Source organism: Dendrobates tinctorius, unplaced genomic scaffold (genome assembly GCF_039654945.1).
Source record: "Dendrobates tinctorius isolate UK_male_01 unplaced genomic scaffold, ASM3965494v1 ptg000020l, whole genome shotgun sequence".
Taxonomy (NCBI): domain Eukaryota; kingdom Metazoa; phylum Chordata; class Amphibia; order Anura; family Dendrobatidae; genus Dendrobates; species Dendrobates tinctorius.
The window spans coordinates 8045148-8059442 of record NW_027361688.1 but is presented as its reverse complement, the minus strand read 5'-3'; the positions used below and the strand labels follow the sequence as shown (position 1 = coordinate 8059442).

Here is a 14295-nt window from a genome sequence, read left to right as displayed (position 1 = left end):
AGAAAGAAAGAAAGAAAGAAAGAAAGAAAGAAAGAAAGAAAGAAAGTATATGTGAATTTTTCTCGGTGCCAAAATTTATCTTCAAATTGAAAATGAACATTTCTTTTCCGGAAATTTCTGGAATTCTTCGTTCCTGAGATCTTTCTCTTTTGTGACTGTACAGCGGAGAGACGTGCAATCCGCCATCCGTTCCCCATCTCCCCCAGTCGCTTCTCAGACATTATTCCGTCCTTTTCCTTTCTCCGACTTTGAGTCATAAACATCAGGATATGGCAATGGACGACGTGAAACGGAAAGAATGGAGGGAGAGACGGCGCTTAATGCGAAGGTAATTAAGCCTTAATTATTTCCAGGGGCGTAGCGCCCTTTAAGTTGATGTGGATTATGTTATTTCATAAGGGTGGGGGTCGGGCGGAGGACATAAGCGTCCGCATCCGAAAAGAAAGAAGCAGAGCATCTCAGCAAGACGCCCAAGTGAGATCCTTTCTGCATGGCCATTTACTTTAATGGGAGTTATTCTGGGCTGGGGGAGATGGAGGAGATGGAGGAGGGGGCTCTGAGATCATCCGCATTGGACCACACTAAGTTTCCTCCTGCGATACATCGCTGGCTGGCTGAGAAAGTGAGATTTTCTCCATACGCCTGAGGTACACCAGCTGCTTTCCAGCCTGACCTTAATTATACCTTGTCAGTGTAACGAGCGCTAATGTATATGTATGAGCGGCCACGTTTTATGGATTGGAAAACATTTAATTGGCGCCCATGAAAAGTTGTAGGGAAAAAAAATAATAGTAAAAAGGGAGATAAACTCCAAGTGATGAGGGAATTGATCAAATAAAATAACAAAAAGGTACATATTTTTGAACTTTGAAAATATTGCAATTTGCAACCCGGCCACAAGAGGGCGCATGATGAGACAGCACTTCCTGTTATGTTTAATTACTTCCTGGATGTTAAGACAGCTCTATTGTACTGCTGGAGCCAAAATAGACAGGGGAGCACAAAGACTAAAGGGGGTTTTACACTAAGCGATATCGCTAGCAATATCGCTAAAACGTCACTGGTTTTGTGACGTTATAGTGATATTGCTAGCGATATCGCTATGTGTGATACTTACCAGCGACCGGCTCCCCCGCTGTCCATCGCTGATCGCGCGAGAATGTCCGGCTCCATTTCTCGTCGGGCGCTTCCTGCTGAGACTTCCTGCTGTGACGACGAGCGACGCTGGAGGCGCGCGGGAGGACGCAGGATCGCTGTGTGTGAATGGTAAGTATCGTGCGCTGCGTCGCTGCTGCATCGCTGTGAGAACTTTCTGTATGAAAGCTCACTAGCGATCATTTAGCGATGCACCAGCGATCCTGACCGGGTCGGATCGCTGGTTGGATCGCTGGTGCATCGCTAAATGTAAAAGGGCCTTTAGAATATACAGTCATGGCCAAAAGTTTTGAGAATGACACAAATATTAATTTTTACAAAGTCTACTGCTTCATTTTTTCTAATGGCAATTTGCATATACTATAGAATGTTCTAAAGAGTGATCAGCTTAACAGCAATTACTTGCAAAGTCAATATTTGCCTAGAAAATTAACTTTATCCCCCAAAACTCATTTCAACATCATTGCAGCCCTGCCTTAAAAGGACCAGCTAACATCGTTTCAGTGATTGCTCCATTAACACAGGTGTGGGTGTTGATGAGGACAGGGCTGGAGATCAATCTGTCATGATTAAGTAAGAATGACACCACTGGACACTTTAAAAGGAGGCTGGTGCTTGGCATCATTGTTTCTCTTCTGTTAACCATGGTTATCTCTAAAGAAACACGTGCAGTCATCATTGCACTGCACAAAAATGGCCTAACAGGGAAGAGTATCGCAGCTAGAAAGATTGCACCTCAGTCAACAATCTATCGCATCATCAAGAACTTCAAGGAGAGAGGTTCCCTTGTTGCCAAAAAGGCTCCAGGGCGCCCAAGAAAGACCAGCAAGCACCAGGACCGTCTCTTAAAAGTGTTTCAGCTGCGGGATCGGGCTACCAGCAGTGCAGAGCTTGCTCAGGAATGGCAGCAGGCAGGTGTGAGTGCATCTGCACGCACTGTGAGGCGGAGACTCTTGGAGCAAGGCCTGGTCTCAAGGAGGGCAGCAAAGAAGCCACTTCTCTCCAGGAAAAACATCATGGACAGACTGATATTCTGCCAGAGGTACAGGGAGTGGACTGCTGAGGACTGGGGTAAAGTCATTTTCTCTGATGAATTCCCTTTTCGATTGTTTGGGACATCTGGAAACCGGCTTATTCGGAGAAGACCAGGTGAGCGCTACCACCAGTCTTGTCTCTTGCCAACTGTCAAGCATCCTGAAACCATTCATGTGTGGGGTTGCTTCTCAGCCAAGGGAATGGGCTCTCTCTCAGTCTTGCCAAAAAACACAGCCATGAATAAAGAATGGTACCAGAATGTCCTCCAAGAGCAACTTCTCCAACCGTCCAAGAGCAGTTTGGCGATCAACAATGCCTTTTTCAACATGATGGAGCACCTTGCCATAAAGCAAAGGTGATAACTAAATGTCTCAGGGAACAAAACATAGAGATTTTGGGACCATGGCCTGGAAACTCCCCAGATCTTAATCCCATTGAGAACTTGTGGTCAATCATCAAGAGACGGGTGGACAAACAAAAACCTTCAAATTCAGACAAAATAAAAGCATTGATTTTGCAAGAATGGACTGCTATCAGTCAGGATTTGATCCAGAAGTTGATTGAGAGCATGCCAGGGAGAATTGCTGAGGTCCTGAAGAAGAAGGGTCAACACTGCAAATATTGACTTGCTGCATTAACTCATTCTAACTGTCAATATAACCTTTTGTTACTCATAATATGATTGCAATTATATTTCTGCATGTGATAAAAACATCTGACAAACACACATAAAAACCAGAGGGCAGCAGATCATGTGAAAATATAATATTTGTGTCATTCTCTAAACTTTTGGCCATGACTGTAGATATTTTAGCATGCTGACACATAAAGTGTACAGAAAAGGCTGCGAAGTGTTCTATATACAGGCAATAATATTAACCCCGCTCTCCCTGGGGGTCATAGGGCAGATTGTATAAATTCTTCTGGGTAGGAAAGTTTTAAACTCTGGTAGTTCAGTGGAGCATTCTTGTAGTCGCGATGTTTCATGTGAGACTTTAAGAACCCCGAGGAGCCTGTTTGTCCCAGTTTTCATGATAGTCCCTGCCATCTCCATCAGGAAGGGCATGATGGCACCAAATTGGCCCCTAAGACTTTGTGCCAACCTGCCTATCTTGACTCCAACAATTATTTTCTCTAAGCTCCATTACTATTCCATCAGACCTACCAGTCTCACTTTGACTTAGGCTGCACCATGGCATTCTGTTAAGAGTATATCTTAGCTACCAAACTTCTTGGATCTCTCTTAGTCAAAGAGCAAAGTCAAGAGGACTCGGATGGCCAATTAACATTTAGCCCTAGAATAATAAAGCCATGATGGCAAACGGATTTGAGGAATGGTCATTCCATTATATTTTGGGAGCTGAGGGTTATCCCAATTGATTTAAAGCTTTATCATGCTGCTGGAGACAAGATAGGCAAGGTAACACTGAGAATAAAGTCAATGGAAGACCTCTATATAGGCAAATATCACAAACACTGGTGGTCTTAAGGGAGGTTGTCTAGTCCTGGTGGGTAGAGACGTTTTAAGCCCTGGCGTATCAGTAGTTGTCCTTTTTTAAGTGAGATTGGATGTAACTTCCATTGTCCTCCAAGTCAGCGAGCATAGCCAAGTGGACTGGAATGGCCAATTCATGGGATAGGAAGTCATAAGCACAGAACGGTATAAAGAAGAGTCATTCCGTTATCATTTTGGAGGAGGGGGGTTGTACCAATTGAAAAAAAAACTCTATCATGCTGATGGAGTCAAGATAGGAAAGGTAGCACTGAGAATAAAGTCAATGATAGCTCTCTAAATAGGCAATAATACAAACCCTGGTGGTCTAAGGGAGATTGTATAAATCCTGGTAGTTGGAGAAGTTTTAAGCCTTGGTATACCTGTCTTGCAGTCACAATTTTTCAAGGGAGATTGGTTGTAGTTGCCATTGTCTTCCTAGTCAGCAAGCATAGCCGAGAGGTCACTCGAATGACCAATTCATGGAATTGGAAGCCATGAACACAGAAAGGTATAAAAAAGGTTCATTCCATTTTCTTTTTTGAAATATGGTTATTCTAAATGAATAAAGTTTGCATCTTGCTGCTGGAGCCAAGATAGGCAAGGAAGCACACAGAAGAAAGCCTTTAATAGTTCTGAATTTTTAGTGTATTTAGTTAACTTCATAGTTTTCTTTTTTTGGCTTTTTTTTTTTAGAGAAACATGGACAGAGTTAATTCTAAATGAATAAAAGTTGTGTCTTGCTGCTGGAGCCAAGATAGGCAAGGAAGCACACAGAAGAAAGCCTTTAATAGTTCTGAATTTTTAGCATATTTAGTTAATTTCATCATTTTCTTTTTTTGGCATTTTTTTTTTTCTTAGAGAAACATGGACAGGGGTTAATTCTAAATGAATAAAAGTTGTATCTTGCTGCTGGAGCCAAGATAGGCAAGGTAGCACACAGAAGATAGCCTTTAATAGATCTGATTTTTTAGTATATTTAGTTAATTTCATCTGGTTTTTTTGGCTTTCTTTTTTGGTGGGTAAAAAAGTTTTAAACCCCGGTATATCAGTCTTGTAGTCACTATTTTTCAAGTTAGATTGACTGTGGTGGCCATCGTTTTCTTAGATAACGAGCATAGCCAGGAGGACTCGAATGACCAATTCATGGACTAGGAAGTCATGAACACAGAAAGGTATACTGTAAAGAAGGATCATGCCATTATCCTTTCAGAGAAGGGGGTTATTCTAAAGGAGTAAAAGAATCATGCTGCTGGAGCCAAGATAGGCATGGTAGCACAAAGAAGAAAGCCTTTAATAGATGTGAATTTTTAGCATATTTAGTTCATTTTCGCGGGTTTTTTTGGCATTTCTTATTCAAGACAAACAGGGACAGGTTTTATGAGCTGACAGAGCGACACACGTTCGGCCCCAAACTGGCACGAGTGCCGCACTCCTGGAAAAATTGGGTTTTGTTTAGAGACGTTCCTTTACAGGAGGAAAAGGGACAGATGCTAAACTATAGATTGGACACAATTTTAGCTAATTTACGGATCTATATTCTATAAGGTGTTAAGCTGCCAGATCAGTAGCTTGCAAGTGAATTCCTTATTGACAGCGGGACGTGTAGCTGCAGGTGTTGTTCCGCTGTTTGAATAATTTCATTTGGAAGGTGCCAGCGGTGTAAGCAATTTACAAAGAGATTTCTGCTATTTCTACAAATGGGGAATACAAAGCAAACAGCGGATAATAGGCGAGACTAAATCATGTGCATAATCGGCGCAGAGGAGGGGCAAACATTCGGTGGACTGCGGTGACGGTTTTATATCAGAAAGGGGACCCTGAGCAACAAGCTGCCCACCGAATGAGGCACAGATACACTGACTAGTTATACCCAAATGTTAAGACCCACGTACTGCCATTCAATGAAAAATAATACCTCTTCAAAAACTCCATGCTATACCGCAATTCAGTGCACAAAAAATAATTCTGCTACCCAGTTCTAAAATAATACTGTTACCCAGTGCTAAAATAATACTGCGATGCAGTGCTAAAATAATACTGCGATGCAGTGCTAAAATTATACTGCGATGCAGTGCTAAAGGAATACTGTTATGCAGTGCTTAAATAATACTGCTACCCAGTGCTAAAACAATACTGCTATGCAGTGCTAAAATTATACTGCGATGCAGTGCTAAAGGAATACTGTTATGCAGTGCTTAAATAATACTGCTACCCAGTGCTAAAATAATACTGCTACCCAGTGCTAAAACAATACTGCTATGCAGTGCTAAAATAATACTGCGATGCAGTGCTAAAGGAATACTGTTATGCAGTGCTTAAATAATACTGCTACCCAGTGCTAAAATAATACTGCTACCCAGTGCTAAAACAATACTGCTATGCAGTGCTAAAATACTGCGATGCAGTGCTAAAGGAATACTGTTATGCAGTGTTTAAATAATACTGCTACCCAGTGCTAAAATAATACTTTTATGCAGTGCTAAAATAATACTGCTACGCAGTGCTAAAATATCATCTCTAGACTGTTGTAATTACAGTATAATAATACTGCCATATAATGTAAAAATAATACTGCCATACAATATAGAAATTATACCGCCATATAATATAAAAATAATGCCACAATATAATGTTAAAATTAATACTGTCATACAATATAGACATGATATCGCTACAAGATGTACAAATAATGCTACCATACAATATAGAAATAATACCGCATTTAATGTAAAAATAATGCTGCCACATATTTTAAAAATAATACTGCCATATAATGTAGAAATGATATTGCCATACAGTGTCTCAATAATGCAGTCATAAAATGCCATAATAATAGCATCAATATTAATAAATGGCTATGCAATAACCACATAAACCAGCAGAACAGTATCGATCTAAATTTGGATACTTTCAGCCTCCACTAGGGGGAGCGCAATACATATAAATGTATACAGCTGCTGTTGAAGTCAATAGGAGCAGTCTTAGCACGGATGTAGTGAGCTCCCCCTAGTGGTGGCCGTCAGTAGTCTTCATTTAAGATTTAAGTGACCTCAGTGTTTACTTGTACGGAAACTGACCGAAGCCAGAGCAAAATTCACCACTGAATCCGCAGTTATGGAATGGTGGTGGATCTTTTGAACCAGAGTTATAAAATGCTTATCAATCCAAAGCTCTGGCAACGGCTCACGTTGCCTTGGTTACAAATGCTTCAAAAACGTTTTCAAGGTCTGAAAGCTAAAATGTTAAGTGCAGCCCCCTATGTGACGGGGCCGACTCATGGCGGAGACAGGTGACCTCTGCTGAAGTGCCAGGTTCCTTGGAAAAGCCGCGCCGCTCGCCTGTCACCTCTGCAAAAACCGAGGACTTAATTTCTTGTAATTGCAGCAGGGCAGGTCCTGACAACATCCAGGCTGCAGACGGGAGGTCGACGAGGGTTAAACGCTGAACCGCGAAGACGAGCGGAAATACAGCGAGCGGATCCCGCGTCTCATCGGATCGACTGATAAACAGGACGGTTACAGCAGGTTTCTAAAAAAAAATATATGCACCACGCTCTATGATGCCGTATATCGTACAATGACCATAGGTGCCAATAAAGGGGGCGCTCCACTCAGACTAATCCTATATGTTGTTGACCAATCAATCGTGATCAAGTAGTCGATCGGCGCTGATCTATTCGAAACCCCATCCCCCCGTCAGCAAATATCATGCAGACCTTGGGGCCAATAAATGGTGGCGCTCAGTTCACACTAAACTTATAGATCGATCAATTGATGACCAATTGACCATTATCAATTGGTTGATCGGCGTCGATCTACTCGAAACCTGATGGGGGATGAAGGTGAAACTTGCTGCAGAGCTCGTGTGTTCACAACATCGCCATGCCCCCTTCAGCATATATCATGCAGACCTTGGGGCCAATAAATGGTGGTGCTCAGTTCACACTAAACTTATAGATCGATCAATTGATGACCAATTGACCATTATCAATTGGTTGATTGGCGTCGATCTACTCGAAACCTGATGGGGGATGAACGTGATACTTGCTGCAGAGCTCGTGTGTTCACAACATCGCCATGCCCCCTTCAGCATATATCATGCAGACCTTGGGGCCAATAATGGGGGCTCACACTAAACCTTTAGGTCGATCAATTGATGACCAATTGATCATTATCAATTGGTTGATCGGCGCTGATCTATTGGAAACCTGCTGGTGGATGAAGGTGAAACTTGCTGTTGAGCTTGTGTGTCCACAACTTCACCATTACAACCTCTAGTTTATATTTGACCTTGGGGTCCATAAATGTGGATTCACCACTAAGACCAAACCTATATTTATATCCTATAGGTTGGAAACCAATTGACCATGATCAAGTGGCCAATCGCTTTCGATATACTCGAAACCTGATCATTATTGTGGACTTTTGAGCATTTCTGCAGTGCTCGTGTGTCCACCACATCGCCCTGCCCCCTCTAGTTTATATCATGCAAAGGCCATGGGGGTACTCCGCTCAGACCTAACTTATACTAATATCCTATGGATCCTTTGATTGCGATCAAGTGATTGATCGTCGCTGATCGACTTGGAACCTGGATGAAGATAAAGTTGCAGCAGAGATCGTGCGCTCACCACACCGCCATTCTCCTTTAAGGTATATTGTACATAGGCCATGGGAATGCATTAATATGGCAGATTTAAAACTTTATTTATACCTTATGGGTCCCTTGTTGGAAATCAATCAACGGTGATCAAGTGGTCGATCACCTCTGATCTACTCAGAACCTGATCGTGGATGAAGATGAAAATTGCAGCAGAGGTCGTGTGTCCACCATGTCGCCGTGTAACTTCTAGCTTAGATTGCGGAGACAAAGACCATGGCGGTCCCTAAAGGTGGGCCACTCCGCTAAGACTAAACCCATAGTCCTGTCCTACGGGTCTCCGAATGGCAACCGATCAAGTCTGATCTTCTCGAAACGTGATCCCACAAGAAGTTGAAAATTGGTGCGGAGCTCGTGTGTTTACAACATCGTCCATGAAACCTATTGAAGAGAGGTGTAAAGAGACAAGTAGGAGGTCCCTTATTGAGAGCCAAACAGCAGCGCAGAGTATTTCAGCCGAGGAGTGTGCTGATATGGAAGGGGGGGAGGGACAATATCACAGAAAATGAAGGAAACCTGAGAAAAGCTGCGGTGCAACTCATCTCACCAACACCAGAGGGCAGCACTGAGATCCAGCACCTAGAATAATGGAAGACGTGAATGCAGCTCTGGCTGTGAGTGGAGTATAGAAAGCAAATAATATAAAACGAATGGGGCAAAAATGTGATTCTGCTCAGCAGAAACATCTCATGAAAACAAGACTAATAATACATGCTGTCTGTATGGTCCGATTCCTTTAGACCTGCGTCTGATAAACCAGATGGTCTGATGATGATGCCGGTGGGGTGATATTTTATATTGGCTCAAGCTTAGGATCGAACCACACAACAATATTACAGCTTAGAACGGCCCTAAGATCCACCCGACCTTTCACACAAAACCTTTAAGAAAGGATGGCCTTACTGTCATCATAACCCACAGCCAGATACAATTGTTTTGGGTGCAGAAACGAGTCAGGAAACCATCCAAATTCTTAGGCTTGCCATCCGCTTTTTTATGGCTGGCTCTGCATCATCAGCATTCTTACAGCACTATAGGTGCTGCAACTTCCTTTTACCCAAATTCCATCATTAATTGCTTCCAGCACTATAGGTGCTGGAACTTCCTTTTACCCTAATTCCATCATTAATTGCTTCCAGCACTATAGGTGCTGTAACTTCCTTTCTTCCACATTCCATCATTCATTGTCTCCAGCACTATAGGTTTTGGAACTTCCTTTTACCCAAATTCCATCATTAATTGCTTCCAGCACATAGGGGCTGGAACTTTCTTTTACCCAAATACCATCATTAACTGCTTCCAGCACATAGAGGCTGGAACATCCTTTCTCCCACATTCCATCATTCATTGCTTCCAACACTATAGGTGCTGGAACTTCCTTTTACCCTAATTCCATCATTAATTGCTTCCAGCACTATAGGTGCTGGAACTTCCTTTTATCCAAATTCCATCATTAATTGCTTCCAGCACTATAGGTGCTGCAACTTCCTTTTACCCTAATTCCATCATTAATTGCTTCCAGCACTATAGGTGCTGGAACTTACTTTTATCCAAATTCCATCATTAATTGCTTCCAGCACTATAGGTGCTGCAACTTCCTTTTACCCTAATTCCATCATTCATTGCTTCCAGCACTATAGGTGCTGGAACTTTCTCCCACATTCCATCATTCATTGCTTCCAGCACTATAGGTGTTGGAACTTCCTTTTACCCAAATACCATCATTAACTGCTTCCAGCACATAGGGGCTGGAACTTCCTTTCACTCACATTCCATCATTCTTTGTTTCCAGCACTATAGGTGCTGGAACTTCCGTTCTCCCACATTCCATCATTCATTATTTCTCATTGTCAATGAGTTAAAATTGTAATATAGAACCCAAAGATATCTATCTATCTATTTATTATCTATATATATATATAATAGTCAGACATTCCTCCCATCTTCGGTCCTACCATGTGGATTCTACGCCGGCACCAAGAATAAATGATGAATTATTCCAGGTTGTGAGACAAATGCCCAGGGGGCATCTCAGTGCTAAGGTCCTCCGTGAAACATTAATGACCTCCAGCTTTCGCCATGGAATACAATTACTGGGGCCGTCCTGAATTATTCAGGGTCTGGGTTCATCGTGCCGGGCCGCAGTACAGCTCCTGTCAGTATGTGATATCTTCCTATTGATTTGCCTTCCTCAGACCCCTCCAGCAATGCCCAGCGAGACCAGGGGGAGAGCAGTGAAGGACAGCACAGGAGGCCGCAGAGCAGGATCCGGACGGGAGGCCCAGATTATTCTAAAGGAACGTGGTCAAAGGCAAATGAATGAGAAATTCATGAAATTCACCAAGTAATCATCATCGGGGTCTGATCCAGATACTAGAAGTATTTATGGGAAATGTTCTGTTAATATCTACCCCAAACATCAGTGATAGAAAATATAATGATCACTTGGGTCACATTTTGATCTTTTAGACCTAGAATTTACTATGTTCATTTGCACATACCTGCCGACTACTGATCCTGAGTTACATCCTGTATTATATACCCCAGAGCTGCACTCACTATTCTGCTGGTGCAGTCACTGTGTACATACATTACTGATCCTGAGTTACATCCTGTATTATACCCCAGTGCTGCACTCACTATTCTGCTGGTGCAGTCACTGTGTACATACATTACATTACTGATCCTGAGTTACATCCTGTATTATACTCCAGAGCTGCACTCACTATTCTGCTGGTGCAGTCACTGTGTACATACATTACATTACTGATCCTGAGTTACCTCCTGTATTATGCTCCAGAGCTGCACTCACTATTCTGCTGCTGGTGCAGTCACTGTGCACATACATTACATTACTGATCCTGAGTTACATCCTGTATTATACTCTAGAGCTGCACTCACTATTCTGCTGGTGCAGTCACTGTGTACATACATTACATTACTGTTCATGAGTTACATCCTGTATTATACTCCAGAGCTGCACTCACTATTCTGCTGGTGCAGTCATTGTGCACATACATTACATTACTGATCCTGAGTTACCTCCTGTATTATGCTCCAGAGCTGCACTCACTATTCTGCTGCTGGTGCAGTCACTGTGCACATACATTACATTACTGATCCTGAGTTACATCCTGTATTATACTCTAGAGCTGCACTCACTATTCTGCTGGTGCAGTCACTGTGCACATACATTACATTACTGATCCTGAGTTACATCCTGTGTTATACTCCAGAGCTGTGCTCACTATTCTGCTGGTGCAGACTAGTCACTGTGTACATACATTACATTACTGATCCTGTACTGATCCTGAGTTATACTCCAGAGCTGCACTCACTATTCTGCTGGTGCAGTCACAGTGTACATTCATTACATTACTGATCCTGAGTTACATCCTGTATTATACCCCAGAGCTGCACTCACTATTCTGCTGGTGCAGTCACTGTGTACATACATTACTGATACTGAGTTCCATCCTGTATTATACTCCAGAGCTGCACTCACTATTCTGCAGGTGCAGTCACTATGTAAATACATTACATTACTGATCCTGAGTTACATCCTGTATTATACCCCAGAGCTGCACTCACTATTCTGCTGGTGCAGTCACTGTGAACATACATTACATTACTGATCCTGAGTTACATCCTGTATTATACTCCAGAGCTGCACTCACTATTCTGCTGGTGCAGTCACTGTGAACATACATTACATTACTGATCCTGAGTTACATCCTGTATTATACTCCAGTGCTGCACTCACTATTTAGCTGGTGCAGTCACTGTGTACATACATTACATTACTGATCCCGAGTTACATCCTGTATTATACTCCAGAGCTGCACTCACTATTCTGCTGGTGCAGTCACTGTGTACATACATTACATTACTGATACTGAGTTACATCCTGTATTATACTCCAGAGCTGTGCTCACTATTCTGCTGGTGCAGTCACTGTGTACATACATTACATTACTGATCCTGAGTTACATCCTGTATTATACTCCAGAGCTGCACTCACTATTCTGCTGGTGCAGTCACTGTGTACATACATTACATTACTGATACTGAGTTACATCCTGTATTATACCCCAGAGCTGCACTCACTATTCTGCTGGTGCAGTCACTGTGCACATACATTACATTACTGATCCTGAGTTACATCCTGTGTTATACTCCAGAGCTGTGCTCACTATTCTGCTGGTGCAGACTAGTCACTGTGTACATACATTACATTACTGATCCTGTACTGATCCTGAGTTATACTCCAGAGCTGCACTCACTATTCTGCTGGTGCAGTCACTGTGTACATACATTACATTACTGATACTGAGTTACATCCTGTATTATACTCCAGAGCTGTGCTCACTATTTTGCTGGTGCAGTCACTGTGTACATACATTACATTACTGATCCTGAGTTACATCCTGTATTATACTCCAGAGCTGCAGTCACTATTCTGCTGGTGCAGTCACTGTGTACATACATTACATTACTGATACTGAGTTACATCCTGTATTATACCCCAGAGCTGCAGTCACTATTCTGCTGGTGCAGTCACTGTGTACATACATTACTGATACTGAGTTACATCCTGTATTATACCCCAGAGCTGCACTCACTGTTCTGCTGGTGCAGTCACTGTGTACATACATTACATTACTGATCCTGAGTTACATCCTGTATTATACCCCAGAGCTGCACTCACTATTCTGCTGGTGCAGTCACTGTGTACATACATTACATTACTGATAGTGAGTTACATCCTGTATTATATTCCAGAGCTGCACTCACTATAACAAGTCTATGTTATGGTGGTTTCACACGTCCTGATATTTCTGGTACCAGAAAAACCAGTACCAGAGATATCAGTGTCCGTGTGTCCATGTGTGCAGTATGTGCGGCACACGTGTGGCATTTGTGTGCTGCATCAGGACCACATGGATGGCCACCGGGGAAGAGCACTACAGTAAGCGCTGTCCCTGGGCAGCTGGTGCAGAAGCCGGCTTTCATTCATTCTCCCCTGCTCTGCCCTGATCAGAGGAGAATGAATGAATGTGAAACTGAACTCTTGTGACCTCTGTACCGTGGGAGAATGGAAGTGATGAGGTCACTGGGACAGAGCTTGAGCTGCTGTGACCTCATCACTGGCATTTTCCCACGGTACTGAGGTCACGGGAGTTCAGGCCGGCAGTGAGCGCAGGCTCAGTGACCTCACCGCTAGTCACTGAGCCTGCGCCCGCTGCTTCTCATTCATTCCCCAGTGGTTTACAGCCGGAGCGGTCACATTACCACTGCTCCGGTTGTAAACTGATATCCCCCCAGATATTGATTACGGCGAGGGACTGAACGCTGGACAGGTATGGTATATTGTTGCTTTATTATTTTTAATTTTTTCCTGGAGATCGAGGGCGTCGCTTGGATTAGGAGTAGAATAAAGATGGGAAACTGTGTTTTTGGTTTTATTTTATTAAAATACTTTTGTCTAGCTGTGTGTGTTTATTTAACCCTTTCAGTACTCTAGGATTAGTAATGGATAGGCGTCTTATTGACACCTCTCCGATATTAAGCCGGGCTTAATGTCACCTTACAAATAGGAAGGTGACATTAACCACCATTACCCCACTTGCCACCACTCCAGGGCAAGTGGGAAGAACTGGGCAAAGCTCCAGAATTGTGGCATCTGTCTCTTCTGGGCAGCTGCAGGCTGCTGTTTTAAGGCTGGAGGGGGGCCAATATCCATGGCCCCTTACCAGCCTGAGAATAGCAGCCCGCACCTGTGAGTTTTGTCTGGCTGGTTTATTAAAAAAAAAAAAGGGGGACCCCACGTCAGGTTTTTCATTCATTCACTCTCCCCTCCTCGCTGGCAGAGCAGGGGAGAATAATGACAGGGCGCGCTCAGTACCACAGGCAGGGGAACAGCAGCTTACAGGAACGCTACTTCCCCGGCG

At 43.1% G+C, this 14295-nt stretch overlaps 1 protein-coding gene across 2 annotated transcripts in view; it reads right to left on the bottom strand.

Annotated features, from left to right (window-relative positions):
• The window catches only part of TMEM178B (transmembrane protein 178B), a 244690-nt gene that overhangs the window by 127397 nt on the left and 102998 nt on the right, over nt 1–14295 (bottom strand). The gene's annotated exons all lie outside the window — the stretch shown is intronic.